This window comes from Liolophura sinensis, chromosome 5 (assembly GCF_032854445.1).
Source record: "Liolophura sinensis isolate JHLJ2023 chromosome 5, CUHK_Ljap_v2, whole genome shotgun sequence".
In the NCBI taxonomy this organism is placed as follows: domain Eukaryota; kingdom Metazoa; phylum Mollusca; class Polyplacophora; order Chitonida; family Chitonidae; genus Liolophura; species Liolophura sinensis.
Window position 1 is genome coordinate 6629725 of NC_088299.1, and position 15809 is coordinate 6645533.

The 15809-nt window shown below is 40.0% G+C and overlaps 8 non-coding genes across 8 annotated transcripts; all 8 read right to left on the reverse strand.

The window, feature by feature from the left end:
* Positions 1-4939: 4939 nt before the first annotated feature.
* Positions 4940-5023, reverse strand: Trnal-caa (transfer RNA leucine (anticodon CAA)). Its single transcript has one exon. It is a non-coding gene; the product is annotated as a tRNA-Leu (tRNA).
* Positions 5024-5561: 538 nt separating this feature from the next.
* Positions 5562-5646, reverse strand: Trnal-cag (transfer RNA leucine (anticodon CAG)). The gene has a single exon. It is a non-coding gene; the product is annotated as a tRNA-Leu (tRNA).
* A 538-nt stretch (positions 5647-6184) lies between these two features.
* Positions 6185-6268, reverse strand: Trnal-cag (transfer RNA leucine (anticodon CAG)). The gene has a single exon. It is a non-coding gene; the product is annotated as a tRNA-Leu (tRNA).
* Positions 6269-7305: 1037 nt separating this feature from the next.
* On the reverse strand, positions 7306-7389 carry Trnal-cag (transfer RNA leucine (anticodon CAG)). Its single transcript has one exon. It is a non-coding gene; the product is annotated as a tRNA-Leu (tRNA).
* Positions 7390-7926: 537 nt separating this feature from the next.
* On the reverse strand, positions 7927-8010 carry Trnal-cag (transfer RNA leucine (anticodon CAG)). The gene has a single exon. It is a non-coding gene; the product is annotated as a tRNA-Leu (tRNA).
* A 1036-nt stretch (positions 8011-9046) lies between these two features.
* Trnal-cag (transfer RNA leucine (anticodon CAG)) lies at positions 9047-9130 on the reverse strand. The gene has a single exon. It is a non-coding gene; the product is annotated as a tRNA-Leu (tRNA).
* A 5723-nt stretch (positions 9131-14853) lies between these two features.
* On the reverse strand, positions 14854-14937 carry Trnal-cag (transfer RNA leucine (anticodon CAG)). The gene has a single exon. It is a non-coding gene; the product is annotated as a tRNA-Leu (tRNA).
* A 687-nt stretch (positions 14938-15624) lies between these two features.
* Trnal-cag (transfer RNA leucine (anticodon CAG)) lies at positions 15625-15708 on the reverse strand. Its single transcript has one exon. It is a non-coding gene; the product is annotated as a tRNA-Leu (tRNA).
* Between the last annotated feature and the right edge of the window lie 101 nt (positions 15709-15809).

The window sequence follows — 15809 nt, forward strand, 5'->3', positions numbered from 1 at the left end:
ATTGTTTACTTATGTGTCCATTTACAATCACACTGCTGGATATATTTGTGTACAGTAATTTAACCCATGCACAAAATTCGGGACCAAAATTAAACATCTCTAAACATTTGAAGAAAAAGGACCAATCAACCCTGTCAAAAACCTTCTCCTGATCTAAATTTAAAAAGCATGCCTTCAAATCTTTCAGTTCCACGTAATCGTAGACATTACGTAAAAGATGTAAATTGTCGAATATACTACGACCTGGTATTCCACAAGTTTGGTTCTGATTAACCACGTTGCCAATAACAGATTTTAAACGATTACATAAAGCTTTTGACACAATTTTGTAATCTACGTTCAGTAAACTAATAGGCCTCCAATTCCTTATGTCCGTTGCATTATTGGGGTCCTTACATAGCAATGTGATAAGACCACTCCGCTGGGACGGACTTAAACTGCCGGAGCGAAAACAACAATTGACAACTTCAGTAAATACATTGCCAATCAGAGGCCAGAACGTTACATAAAACTCGGCCGGTAAGCCATCACAACCAGGCGAATGGTATTTACACATACAATTTACAGCAAACAACAGCTTTTGTTCCGTCAATGCGCCTTCACAAAGAGCTTTACAATTATCATTTAACTTGGGTAATTCTGATAGAAACGCGTCTTGACACACAAAATCAGTATCCTGCTTGCTGTACAATTGTTTGTAATATGACCTGATACATTTATCAATTTCATGCTGGGATTTATGGGACTGAGACTCATTCCCATGACACCTAATTTCCTTTATCATTTTCTTTTTCCCCCTCCCCACTTCCCTTCTAATAAAATACTTCGTAGACTTTTCCCCCTTATCAAAGTGAACAGCCTTAGCCCTAATAACCGATCCCGCATGTCTGTCTCTATTTAAACAATTAATAGTCTTCTTTACATTATCAATCTTATCACTATTTACAACAGGGTTTGTCTTACATTCAATTCATCTTGTAGATCCAACAACTGGCTCTTTTTCCTCAATGAAACTTGGGAACAATAATTACGTATTGCATCTTTACAATCCTTTTTGAAAGCCTCCCACCTGTCCACTAAGGTATCATCACAAATGTCACAATCAGAAAAAATTCTTACAAAGACATCATTTATTTGTACAGCAAGTTCATCGTCATTCAAAACAGAAGTGTTACATTTCCAATAAAACGGACCCCAAGTAATTACATCCGTAAAATTTAAATCAACAATAGGACAAGAATGATCAGAAAAGGAGACATGTTTAACATCACAAAAGTTACATAACTCTGAACAGCATTAGGAAGGTAGAATCTATCAAGCCGACTAGCGCATTGGCATCTTGACCAAGTGTAGCACCGTTTGTCCAGATGAAACTTCCTAAAAATATCTCACAACTCAAAATCATATTTAATACTATTAATCTCATCAATACCAACATTTCTCAGACCCAATTCTATCCACTATAATATTTTCAAAGCAGTTAAAATCCCCACCAAGAATGACTAATTCACTCCCACGCATTACACTGTCTAAGTTAGAAATGAATTCTTTCCTATCCTGTGGATTATTAGGAACATATATACATATCAGATTAAGAGCCGTGTCATTAATTGTCACTTTAACACTTATGTAACACCCGTTAGGATATCTAACGACATTACGTATTACACAGTCAACAGTGTATCTAATCACAATTCCTACCCCACAACTTTTACTTGACCCCTATGCACACCTAGCATCCCCTGGAATTTTAAAATTCCTAGCGTCCTTATAATCTTGAAAATGTGTTTCTTGTAAGAACAAAATATCAATATTGTTATCAAAAACAAATTGTTGTACCTTTGTAACAGCACGCAGGCCATTAACATTTAAAGTGCCAAAACGTATGTTAGATACGAGAGACAATAAACAGATAAGAAAAATATGAAGGTACATATCCATTGTTCATGTGGGAGCATATCCATGTCCGTGTTCTAGTAAAATCTATTCATTGTCTTTACGCGCTCTCGAACGAGAGGCGAAAGATTACCTGCCCAGTTACTCCAATAACATTTTATCAGTACCTTGAGAGGGAGTGGGTGTCATGATTTCAGATATGTCCGAGTCCCCCTGCATTACGCAATCCGACGGTAGAGTGCTCCATAATTCCGATGACGTCCCCTCCGGTTCATTGTCCAGTCTTGCTCTCTTTCGTTCAACGGGCTCTGGAGATCGCACGCAGTGGACATCCGCCTCGACTTTTATCGCACCAGACAAATCTCTGGTCACACCATCGCGGTCTTTGGTGACATTAGGTACAACTCGCGTACCTCTGTCACACTCCATGTCACCCACTGAATCATCCTCCGCTCTGGTAGTGTCAATCTCAGTTTCGTCATTTGCGCCAATTTCTTCGTTATCATCATCCTCACCATCACCACTATCACCATCATCATCACTACCTACGTCAACATCATCATCATAATCATCATCATCGTCTCCTTCGGTGTCAGTTGTGTTGTTGTCCTTGTCCAGTTTAACAATTTGCATGGCAGGAGGCGGAAACTCTAAGTCATCGTCGTTGCTACCGCCCCCAACAACGTCAACGTCAATTGTGACGTCCTGATCGGGGCCCTGCACACTCACTGTATTCTGCACAGAATTCTTCACTTTGGACGCATACGTTAAAGCCCGAGCACAGCAATTACCACTTGTATGCTCCATCGAGCCACATATACGACAAAGGTATTAAAATAGTAAAAGCGCATCACCGTGTGAGGTGCACAAGAATATTTTTGTAATTCCCAAAAATAGTTGTCAGAAGTAGGATACGCACCAACGCCTGGAGAACCACACTGTGACCTGAACGTTGCGCCATAGACCGCGCGGCGATCCTGAATCACATGTTAACAAGTTACAATTCAGGAGCGTGACTGACGTTTCTAAGTTTAGCAATTTTACCTAACTGGAAATAAAAATTTGTTTGTATTTTTACAATACTGAAATCTCAGGTGTTTACCGCACAAAAAACTTCATAAAATAACAACCGCTAATAGCATCTCATTGGTGTCGAGTCCAGAGTTTTTTTGACCACCGTTAGATCAGCCTATTTTCTTGGCCTATCGTTTATCAGCTACATGGCATGTACCAACCCGAAGAGAAAACTGAGCACATTGTGGTCTAAAATGGATGGATTTAAATGTCATTTATGAATGTTGAAAAGACGCCAGGTTATAACATAATTCCGGGCAGCTGAACAACTTTAGTTATAAGAATGGTTTTAAATATACTATCCAAAAAAAGAAACGCATAACCCGGTTTTTTGCGGAGGTGATGCAGTCTTTTCAATTATGCATAACTAAATAAGAAATGCTATTCTGCAAAAAATTTTTGACACAGATTAAGGAAGGGTCCATATCTAGACAACAAGGCCATCAACTTGAGGTAAGACACTCACAATGAGTCTCCCACTTGAGTGGAATGTCAGTATCTGTTGTGACCACCACGGGCACGAATAACAGTTCTGACACGCCTTGTCATGGACTGGATGAGACGCTGGATAGAGGCCTGGGGAATGTTCTGCCACTCCTCCTGCAAACATGCAACTTGCTCTTGAAGCGTTTGGGGTTGAGGTTGACGTTGGCGTAGACGTCGATCAAGTTCATCCCACAGATGCTCAATTGGGTTAAGATCCGGGGAACGGGACGGCCAGGGTAGCACATTTACATTGTTTTCAGCGAGGAAGTCCCTTGTGACACGTGCCGTGTGCGGTCTGGCGTTGTCCTGCTGGAACAACTCCCGCTGAACGTCAATGACAGGTAAGAGGTGTGGCTGCAGGATGGTGTCTCGGTAGCGTACGCCCGTAAGATTTCCCTGAACGTGGACAAGATTTGTACGACCAGTATACGATATTACTGCCCACATCATCACACTCCCTCCACCAAATCTGTCCACTTGGCGTACGCAGTTAGGGGCATAACGTTCGTGAGCACGTCTGTAAATCCGGTTTCTACCATCACGTCTCTGCAATAGGAATCTGGACTCATCACTGAACCAAATGCGTCGCCAGTTGCGTAGATTCCATGCAGTCACGTTGTTACACCATCGGAGGCGATTGGCGCGATGGTGAGGACGCAGCATGATCCCAACATAGGGCCTCCTGGCTCTCAGTCCATGTTCCCTCAGCCTGTTCCGCACTGTCTGACCTGATATCCTCATCAGTCCCGGTATGCTGGCTGCTGTGCTTTCAGCTGTAGCACAACGGTCACGCAAATGGAGGACCCTTATGTAGCGATCTTGGGTTGCTGTAGTGACACGTGGTCGACCTGAACGCCGGCGGTCATTTGTTGTCCCAGTATTGTTGTAGTGGGCAGCAAGCCGTGAAATCGTGCTCTGGCTGACGTGTAGACGCCTAGAAATGGACGATTGGGACTCTCCAGCTTGAAGTCTTCCAATGGCAATATTTCTTGTGACAGTGTCAAGACGTGGCATGTTGAATCAGCTTGAAAACACCACTTGAAAGACGCCGATTTCCAGCCCGAAGTTGCGGTTTTATAGTCACACACTGCATGCTTTCCATGCGTAAGTTCGGCGTGTAAGACTGCACGTGATGCAGTGTGGTGCTGTATTTTTTACTTCTTCCAAAAACGGCCTCCAAACTCAACATTTTCAACCAAGAAATGTTTTGAGGAATAAAATGTGTGCTAACTGTGATTATTAACAACATTAAAACACATTTTGTTCATGAAATGAAGACAAAATGTATTTATTTCATTTTAAAATAAAGCAAAACACCTATGCGTTTCTTTTTTTGGATAGTATATATAGACTGCAACAAACGGCAGATTGTGTAACATACAATCTGAAATGATTAAGCATCTGGCTTAAAGGTGTTTAAAATAGTTCGAAGCTTTCAAAGTGTAATAAGGACAAAAATAGTTTTGTACTTCCCAAAAATAGTTGTCAAAAGTGGGATTCGAACCCACGCCTGGAGAACCAGACTGCGACTTGAACGCAGCGCCTTAGACCGCTCGGCCATCCTGACTCACATGTTAGAAAATTACAATACAGGAGCGTGACTGACTTTTCAAAGTTAAGCAATACAATTTCACCTAATTGCATCAAAAAATTTGTCTGTATTTTTACCATACTGTAATCCCAGGTTTTTCCGTTAAAAAAAATGCATATAATAATAACCGATAAAAGTGTCTCATCAACGTCGAGTTTTGAGCTTTTTGGCCACCGTTACATTAACCTAGATTCTTCGCCTTTCGTTTATGAGCAACATGGCGTGTACGAGTTGGAAAAGAAAATTGAGCACATTTTGGTCTATAATGGATGGATTAAGGCTTTTCAAATGCCATTCCTGCATGTGGAAAAAGGCCAGGTTATAACATAACTCTGGGCAACTGAAACACTTTAGTTATAACAATGGTTTTCAATAGGTTGACTGCAACGCACGGCAGGTGATGTGACATACAGTCTGAGATGATTAAGCATCTGGGTTAAAAGTGTTTAAAATAGTTCGAAGCGTTCATCGTGTGACGCGCACAAAATATATTTTTGTACATCCCCAAAATAGTTGTCAGACGTGGGATTCGAACCCACGCCTGGAGAACCAGACCTGCGACCTGAACGCAGCGCCTTAGACCGCTCGGCCATCCTGACTCACATGTTTGCAAATTACAATACAGGAGCGTGACTGACGTTTCAAAGTTAAGCAATACAATTTCACCAAATTCAATCAAAAAATTTGTCTGCATTTTTACCATACTGTAATCCCAGGTTTTTCCGTTAAAAAAAATGCATATAATAATAACCGATAAAAGTGTCTCTTCAACGTCGAGTTTTGAGCTTTTTGGCCACCGCTACATTAACCTAGATTCTTGGCCTTTCGTTTATGAGCAACATGGCGTGTACCAGTTGGAAAAGAAAACTGAGCACATTTTGGTCTACAATGGATGGATTAAGGTTTTTCAAATGCCATTCTTGCATGTGGAAAAAGGCCAGGTTATAACATAACTCAGCGCAACTGAAAAACTTTAGTTATAACAATGGTTTTCAATAGGTTGACTGCAAAACACGGCAGGTGATGTGACATACAGTCTGAGATGATAAGGCATCTGGGTTAAAGGTGTTTAAAATAGTTCGAAGCGTTCACCGTGTGACGCGCACACAAAATATTTTTGTACTTCCCCAAAATAGTTGTCAGAAGTGGGATTCGAACCCACGCCTGGAGAACCAAAGTGCGACCTGAACGCAGCGCCTTAGACCGCTCGGCCATCCTGACTTAGCTGATAACAATCGATAATTGAGGAGCGTGACTGACGCTTTATCATTACGCAAGACAATTTTACCAAATTGCATAAAAAATTTGTATTATTACAATACTAAAATCTTTGGTCGTTTCGTTAAAAAAATGCATAGAATAATAACCGGTAAAAGTGTCTCATCAACGTGAAGTCCTGAGATTTTTGCACACCGTTACATTAACCTAGATTCTTAACCTTTCGTTTATGAGCAACATGGCGTGTACCAGTTGGAAAAGAAAATCCAGCACATTTGGGTCTAAAATGGATGGATTATAGTTTTTAAAATGCCATTCCTGCATGTGGAAAAAAGGCCAGGTTATAACATAATCCTGGGCAACATAAAAATTTTAGTTATCAGAATGGTTTTAAATAGGTTGACTGCAACACACGGCAGATTGTGTGACATACAGTCTGAAATGATTAAGCATCTGGGTTAAAGGTGTTCAAAATAGTTCGAAGCGTTCACTGTGTGACCCGCACAAAAATATTTCATGTTAACAAATGACAATTCAGGAGCGTGACTGACGTTTTAAAGTTAAGAAATAAAATTTTAACAAATTGCATCAAAAAATTTGTTTGTATTTTAACAATACTGAAATCTCAGGTTTTTACCGTAAAAAAACTTCATAAAATAACAACCGCTAAAAACATCTCATTGGTTTCGAGTCCGGAGTTTTTTTGGCCACCGTTAGATCAGCCTATTTTTTCGGCCTATCGTTTATCAGCTACATGGCATGTTCCAACCGGAAGAGAAAACTGAGCACATTGTGGTCTAAAATGGGTATTTAAATGTCATTTATTCATGCTGAAAAGACGCCAGGTTATAACATAATTCCGGGCAGCTGAAAAACTTTAGTTATTAGAATGGTTTTAAATATATAGACTGCAACAAACGGCAGATTGTGTAACATACAATCTGAAATGATTAAGCATCTGGCTTAAAGGTGTTTAAAATAGTTCGAAGCGTTCAAAGTGTGATACGCACAAAAATAGTTTTGTACTTCCCAAGAATAGTTGTCAGAAGTGGGATTCGAACCCACGCCTGGAGAACCAGACTGCGACCTGAACGCAGCGCCTTAGACCGCTCGGCCATCCTGACCCACATGTTAGCAAATAACAATACAGGAGCGTGACTGACGTTTCAAAGTTAAGCAATACAATTTCACCTAATTGCATCAAAAAATTTGTCTGTATTTTTACCATACTGTAATCCCAGGTTTTTCCGTTAAAAAAATGCATATAATAATAACCGATAAAAGTGTCTCATCAACGTCGAGTTTTGAGCTTTTTGGCCACCGCTACATTAACCTAGATTCTTGGCCTTTCGTTTATGAGCAACATGGCATGTACCAGTTGGAAAAGAAAACTGAGCACATTTTGGTCTATAATGGATGGATTAAGGCTTTTCAAATGCCATTCCTGCATGTGGAAAAAGGCCAGGTTATAACATAACTCTGGGCAACTGAAACACTTTAGTTATAACAATGGTTTTCAATAGGTTGACTGCAACGCGCGGCAGGTGATGTGACATACAGTCTGAGATGATTAAGCATCTGGGTTAAAAGTGTTTGAAATAGTTCGAAGCATTCACCCTGTGACGCGCACAAAATATATTTTTGTACTTCCCCAAAATAGTTGTCAGAAGTGGGATTCGAACCCACGCCTGGAGAACCAGACTGCGACCTGAACGCAGCGCCTTAGACCGCTCGGCCATCCTGACTTAGCTGATAACAATCGATAATTGAGGAGCGTGACTGACGCTTTATCATTACGCAAGACAATTTTACCAAATTGCATAAAAAATTTGTATTATTACAATACTAAAATCTCTGGTCTATTCGTTAAAAAAAATGCAAAGAATATTAACCGGTAAAAGTGTCTCATCAACTTCAAGTCCTGAGATTTTTGCACACCGTTACATTAACCTAGATTCTTAACCTTTCGTTTATGAGCAACATGGCGTGTACCAGTTAGAAAAGAAAATCGAGCACATTTGGGTCTAAAATGGATGGAATATAATTTTTAAAATGCCATTCCTGCATGTGGAAAAAAAGCCAGGTTATAACATAATCCTGGGCAACATAGAAACTTTAGTTATCACAATGGTTTTAAATAGGTTGACCGCAACACACGGCAGGTGATGTGACATACAGTCTGAAATGATTAAGCATCTGGGTTAAAGGTGTTTAAAATAGTTCGAAGCGTTCACTGTGTGACCCGCACAAAAATATTTCATGTTAACAAATGACAATTCAGGAGCGTGACTGACGTTTTAAAGTTAAGAAATACAATTTAACAAATTGCATCAAAAATTTTGTTTGTATTTTAACAATACTGAAATCTCAGGTGTTTACCGTAAAAAAACTTCATAAAATAACAACCGCTAAAAACATCTCATTGGTTTCGAGTCCTGAGTTTTTTTGGCCACCGTTAGATCAGCCTATTTTCTCGGAATATCGTTTATCAGCTACATGGCATATACCAACCGGAAGAGAAAACTGAGCACATTGTGGTCTAAAATGGGTATTTAAATGTCATTTATTCATGCTGAAAAGACGCCAGGTTATAACATAATTCCGGGCAGCTGAAAAACTTTAGTTATTAGAATGGTTTAAATATATAGACTGCAACAAACGGCAGATTGTGTAACATACAATCTGAAATGATTAAGCATCTGGCTTAAAGGTGTTTAAAATAGTTCGAAGCGTTCAAAGTGTAATACGCACAAAAATAGTTTTGTACTTCCCCAAAATAGTTGTCAGAAGTGGGATTCGAACCCACGCCTGGAGAACCAGACTGCGACCTGAACGCAGCGCCTTAGACCGCTCGGCCATCCTGACTTAGCTGATAACAATCGATAATTGAGGAGCGTGACTGAGGCTTTATTATTACGCAAGACAATTTTACCAAATTGCATAAAAAAATTGGTATTATTACAATACTAAAATCTCTGGTCTTTTCGTGAAAAAAAATGCATAGAATAATAACCGGTAAAAGTGTCTTATCAACGTCAAGTCCTGAGATTTTTGCACACCGTTACATTAACCTAGATTCTTAACCTTGAAAACTGAGCACATTTTGGTCTATAATGGATGGATTAAGGCTTTTCAAATGCCATTCCTGCATGTGGAAAAAGGCCAGGTTATAACATAACTCTGGGCAACTGAAACACTTTAGTTATAACAATGGTTTTCAATAGGTTTTTTTTTTTTTTTTTTTTGAAAATTGTTGAATTTATTCCCAGATTGTCATCAAATACACAAGATTTCCCATTACCCGGCTATCACACACTTTTGAAATCACAAGGCAGTCTTAATTAAAATAAAATATCACAGAAAAGATGACTGCTTTGTGAATAGAACAATTGCACATTAGCTGCTCATTTCAATAAATACACTAATTTATCATTCCGTAATGTACAGAAGACTTTGTTTATACACCAGATTTTCTCGAAAGATGGCCTGTCTAGTCGAAAAAAGTCAAAATGAATACGGGTTTTAATTATTCCTTTGGCGGCCTTAACAATAGCAACAGAATCCCTGTTTTTTTCCTGAAATATTATGTCGTTGCGTGCACACCAAATACTAAACTGAAGAACACATATGACATACACCATCACAGCTCTAACTTCCTGGTTAAAGGTGGAATTGAATACCTTGTAAATTAATGTTTCCGAGTCCATATTTGGTAGGTAGTTCGCAAACAAAACAAATATCCGGTTAAAGTCATTAAACACATCCTGAACGATTTTACATTATACAAACAGATGTTGCCGAGTTTCAGACAGGGAGCAAAAAACACACAAGTCATCGGTGGCTACATTTCTCCTAAGAAGTTTTTCCTTAACGGGCAAAATGTCATGAACCAACTTGTAACTGAAGTTGACCAAATTGTGATCTAAGAATTGATGAAAAACAGTTTTCCATATTCTAACCCAGTCCAAATGCGGCATAGACACCATTGCTCTTGGACAATGTACTATTTTTGTTACAAAATATTCATAAATATACCTGCTTGAACACAATGTTACAGGTTGCTGTACACCTGTGGTAAATTCTCTCCAGGCGCTCAAGGCCAGTCTATAAAAAGGTGGAATGTTTTCAGAATGTGGGACATTGGAACGACAGAATTCACGACAAACATGCCTTAGGGGTAAACCCAACCAATAGATGGCAAAGTATTTCCATTCCGCTGTTGTTCCATGAATTAATTTTAAAACATGCCGAGTAAGAAGTGCTTTTATTTTACATTCTATATTATGTACGTTTAGACCTCCATTCCCTATTTTATTATGTACGACAACTCTCTTCAAACTTTCGGGCTTGTTATCCCACAAAAATCTGAACACAGTTTGGGAACATTGATTGACACATTTAGGTGGCAACAGAGTACACTGTGCAGAAAACCATAAGACAGCTAAAGCAACTGTATTAATTAAGACAGACCTCCCCCGTAGGGTCAAATATCTTCCATTCCATGCTGATACATGTTTCTTTACCTTACTTAAAACACGCTCAGAATTGAGTTCTGTTTGATCTGGTCCAAAAAATACCCCACAAATCTTTGAATTTGTAGTGATGTTAAGCCCACCACTGTGCACGTTAGTTTCGTCCCAGTCACCAATGGGAAGAACCGTGCTTTTCAACAAGTTGAGTTTTGCTCCTGAGGCTTTTCCATAACTTTCTGCTAGTTTAATTACATGCGGAACAGAACTCTCTTCAGATAAAATTGCAGTCGTATCATCTGCAAATGCCGACACTCTCGTTTCCTTAATTGTGCCGGGTAACCGTACACCATTAATTTCGTCATTGTTTCTAATGGCGGCTATAAAGGGCTCTAAGGACAAAACATACAATAATGGTGACAAAGAACAACCCTGTCGGACACCTCGACTCAGTTTAAATTCTTCTGTTATGTGCCCGTTCACAATAACACTACTTGTAATGTCAGTATATAATAATTGCACCCACTTACAAAAGTCTGGTCCGAAGTTAAATTTCTCTAAACATTTGAACAAAAATGACCAGTCTACTCTGTCAAAGGCTTTCTCCTGGTCTAAGTTAAGAAAGCATCCTTTTAAATCTTTTTGTTCAACATAATCATATGTATTTCGTAATAAGTGAAGGTTGTCAAAAATACTTCGGCCTGGTATTCCACATGTCTGATTCTGAAGTACAATTGTATCGATCACATTTTTTAACCGATTGCACAAAGCTTTAGAAACAATTTTATAATCTACATTTAGTAAGCTAATTGGCCTCCAGTTTTTTATGCTTTCGGCATTGTCGGGGTCCTTGCATAATAGTGTGATTAACCCAGAATGCTGCGAATTACTTAATCTACCCAAGTTAAAACAGTAATTAACTACATCCGTAAACACACCCGAAAACAGGGGCCAAAATTGTACATAAAACTCTGCTGGCAAACCGTCGCATCCCGGCGAACGGTTTTTAGACATATTTTTTACTGCAAAAAACAACTCCTGTTCAGTCAAAAGGCCTTCGCAGGCAGTTTTGCAATCGTCATTTAACATCGGAAGCGATGACAAGAACTCATCTTGAATGGAGGAGTCAGTATCTTGTTCAGTATACAATTTCATATAATAGGACCTTATACACTTAGCAATACCTTCCTGAGATTCATGGGATATTGAAGAATCACTATGACAAGTAATACTTTTGATCATCTTCTTTCTGCCCCTACCAACTTCTCGTCTAATGAAATATTTGGTTGGTTTTTCTCCCTGATCAAAATGAACAGCTTTAGCACGGATAACCGCTCCCGCATGATTCGACTTATAAAGGGCATTTAGAGTCTTTTTCACATTGTCAATACGCTCACAGTTAATGATTGGACTAGATTTTAACGCATTTAATTCTTGTTCAAGTTCCAACAAATCACGTTTTTTGTTCATAGATTTCTGCTTACAGTAACTCCGAATCCTGTATTTACATTCCCTTTTAAATGTCTCCCATCTGTCTATTAGATCTGCATGACCAGTTGTACAGACAGAGAAAATATCATGGAAGACGGATTTAATATCATCAACAAGCTCCGTGTCATTTAACACAGAAGTATTACACTTCCAGTAGAACGGCCCCCATGAAATGACATCTTCAAAAGAGATATCAAAAAACAAACACGAATGATCAGAAAAAGACACATGTACAGCATCACACTGGGTTACATACTTAAACACAGCGTTAGGGATATAAAATCTATCCAATCTACTGGCACACTGGCGCCTAGACCACGTGTAACAATTCTTATTCGGATGCAGTTTCCTAAAAATATCACAAATACCAAAATCTCTTTTCAAATTATTAATTTCGTCCACTCTATCATTCCTTCCATGAGTGGCAAAGCCAGCTCTATCTAATTCAATGCTCTCAACACAATTAAAATCCCCACCCATAATAACCAAATCACTGCCCTGCATCACATTATCTAGATCAGAAATAAACTCTTTTCTTTCCTTTGGATTATTAGGGGCATATACACAAACAAGGTTTAAAGCAGTGTTGTTGAGCTCAACCCTAAGGCTTATGTAGCGACCGTTAGGGCACCTCTGTATTTTCCGTATAAAGCAGTCTACCGTATACCTAATAATTATTCCCACCCTACAACTTCGATTTGACCCATACGCCCACCTTGCATCGCCTGGGATTTGCAAATATTTAGTGTCATTATAGTTTTCGAAGTGTGTTTCCTGTAAGAATAGTACATCAATTCCTTTATCGAAAACAAATTGCTTGACATGTTCTTGTTTAGACGGATCCCGTAAACCATTAATGTTTAAAGTCCCAAAACGAATATTATTTAAGCTCATTATACAAGTAAGTAAAGGTAGAGCGTACATACCCATTGTGGTCAAATAAGAGAGTCCTAATTACACTACAACTCATTTGTCTCTTTTCATTCGCTGCCTCGCACGAGAAGCAAGCGATTTTCTTTTCCTGTATTCCAGAAGCATGGTGTCCCCCTCCTGAGATGGAGTCGGCGTCATACAGTCTGACGACTGATCGGCATCAACACCATCATAATCAGTAGGATGGGAACTGGGCGGGATAGATGACGCTGCCTCTTCGGCTGTAGGCCTTCTGCCATTGTCCAACTTAGCTCGCTTTTCCTCGACTGGGACTGGTGAACGCACGTCGGGAGCGTGCACGTCAGCCACGACCACATTCTTCACCCTCGGGATAGCTGATGACGTTTCATTATCACCAACATCCACTTCTTCGGTGTTCTTAGTATTCTCCCGGATGTCCATCTCCTTATCAGACTCGCTGTCGTCGCTGACGTCTTCATCGGCGCTGTCGTCACCATTCCCGTCGATTTCGTCTTCGTTCTCCTCGCTGTCTTGAACCAGTTCCATAGCAGGTGCGTTGAATGGGTCTTCATCGTCGCTGACGTCAACATCAATGTCATCTTGTTTTACGGCGTCTTCCTTATTATAATGGCGCATAGTCGGTAGGTTTCCCTTAACTCGCGCCGCGTACGACATTGCTCTCGCACAACAGTCACTGACCGTATGAAGCCCTGAGTCACACATTCGGCATGGATTTGTACAGTCCTTCTCAGTATGAGGATTCTCATGGGGGGGGGAGAAACCGCCGCAGTTAGAACACCACAGTGCCCTACACTCTGCCGCCTTGTGTGATTTTTGGCCACACTTCCGACATTCATAGGTATGCCCGGGGTAGGTAAACATAACAATGTCACCACCGAAATTAATAAAATTTGGTACATAACGAACTTTGTGACACCTAAATCTGTAAATTCGAATACCTGTACGAACATGTGAGAGCTCCGGGTCTGAAAATCTGGGTTTCGTCACACCCAGGCATTCACCATAGGGTTGCAAAGCTGCCTCGATAGTGTCATCTGACATTTCATCCGGTGCCCAGTGGGCCGTCAGATTCAGGTAAACTGACGACGCGGGCATAATGGACAACGTCGTTCCATTTGTAACAACATTGGATTTACTCACTAGGGCATTATGCCCAGCCACTGTAGACACGCGGAGATAGATGTGTTTGTTTAAATAATTCTTCTGAAAACTTATTAGCTCTGTCTTGATATTTAACACACTTGAAAGAAAGGGAATAAAGTCCCTCTGGACAGCCGTAGAAAATGCCGGGCTGCTTCGTGTAGAGATTGACACGGACAAAGTTCTGCTTGGCCTGTTTACAGGCGAAAACGACACGGGCTTGGACATACCTAATCCAACGGGGCACACGCCCTTCACCAAACAGTAACCACTGGCCAAACTCAAGCTCTGTGGGCTCCCAGTTCACCAAAAAATCAGTCTCAAAAACAAGCGTTGTTGTTGCACAAATGTGTAAACAGCAGAGAATAACCGACACGTCTGTTCACATCGGCGTCTAGCACACTCCCTCCCCGTTATAACAATGGTTTTCAATAGGTTGACTGGAACGCACGGCAGGTGATGTGACATACAGTCTGAGATTTTTAAGCATCTGGGTTAAAAGTGTTTGAAATAGTTCGAAGCGTTCACCGTGTGACGCGCACAAAATATATTTTTGTACTTCCCCAAAATAGTTGTCAGAAGTCGGATTCGAACCCACGCCTGGAGAACCAGACTGCGACCTGAACGCAGCGCCTTAGACCGCTCGGCCATCCTGACTTAGCTGATAACAATCGATAATTGAGGAGCGTGACTGACGCTTTGTCATTACGCAAGACAATTTTACCAAATTGCATAAAAAAATTGGTATTATTACAATACTAAAATCTCTGGTCTTTTCGTTAAAAAAAATGCATAGAATAATAACCGGTAAAAGTGTCTCATCAACTTCAAGTCCTGAGATTTTTGCACACCGTTACATTAACCTAGATTCTTAACGTTTCGTTTATGAGCAACATAGCGTGTACCAGTTGGAAAAGAAAACCGAGCACATTTGGGTCTAAAATGGATGGATTATAGTTTTTAAAATGCCATTCCTGCATGTGGAAAAAAACGCCAGGTTATAACATAATCCTGGGCAACATAAAAATTGTAGTTATCGGAATGGTTTTAAATAGGTTGACCGCAACACACGGCAGATTGTGTGACATACAGTCTGAAATGACTAAGCATCTGGGTTAAAGGTGTTTAAAATAGTTCGAAGCGTTCACTGTGTGACCCGCACAAAAATATTTGATGTTAACAAATGACAATTCAGGAGCGTGACTGACGTTTTAAAGTTAAGAATTACAATTTTAACAAATTGCATCAAAAAATTAAGCATCTGGGTTAAAAGTGTTTAAAATAGTTCGAAGCGTTCACCGTGTGACGCGCACAAAATATATTTTTGTACTTCCCCAAAATAGTTGTCAGAAGTGGGATTCGAACCCACGCCTGGAGAACCAGACTGCGACCTGAACGCAGCGCCTTAGACCGCTCGGCCATCCTGACTTAGCTGATAACAATCGATAATTGAGGAGCGTGACTGACCCTTTATCATTAAGCAAGACAATTTTACCAAATTGCATAAAAAAATTGGTATTATTACAATA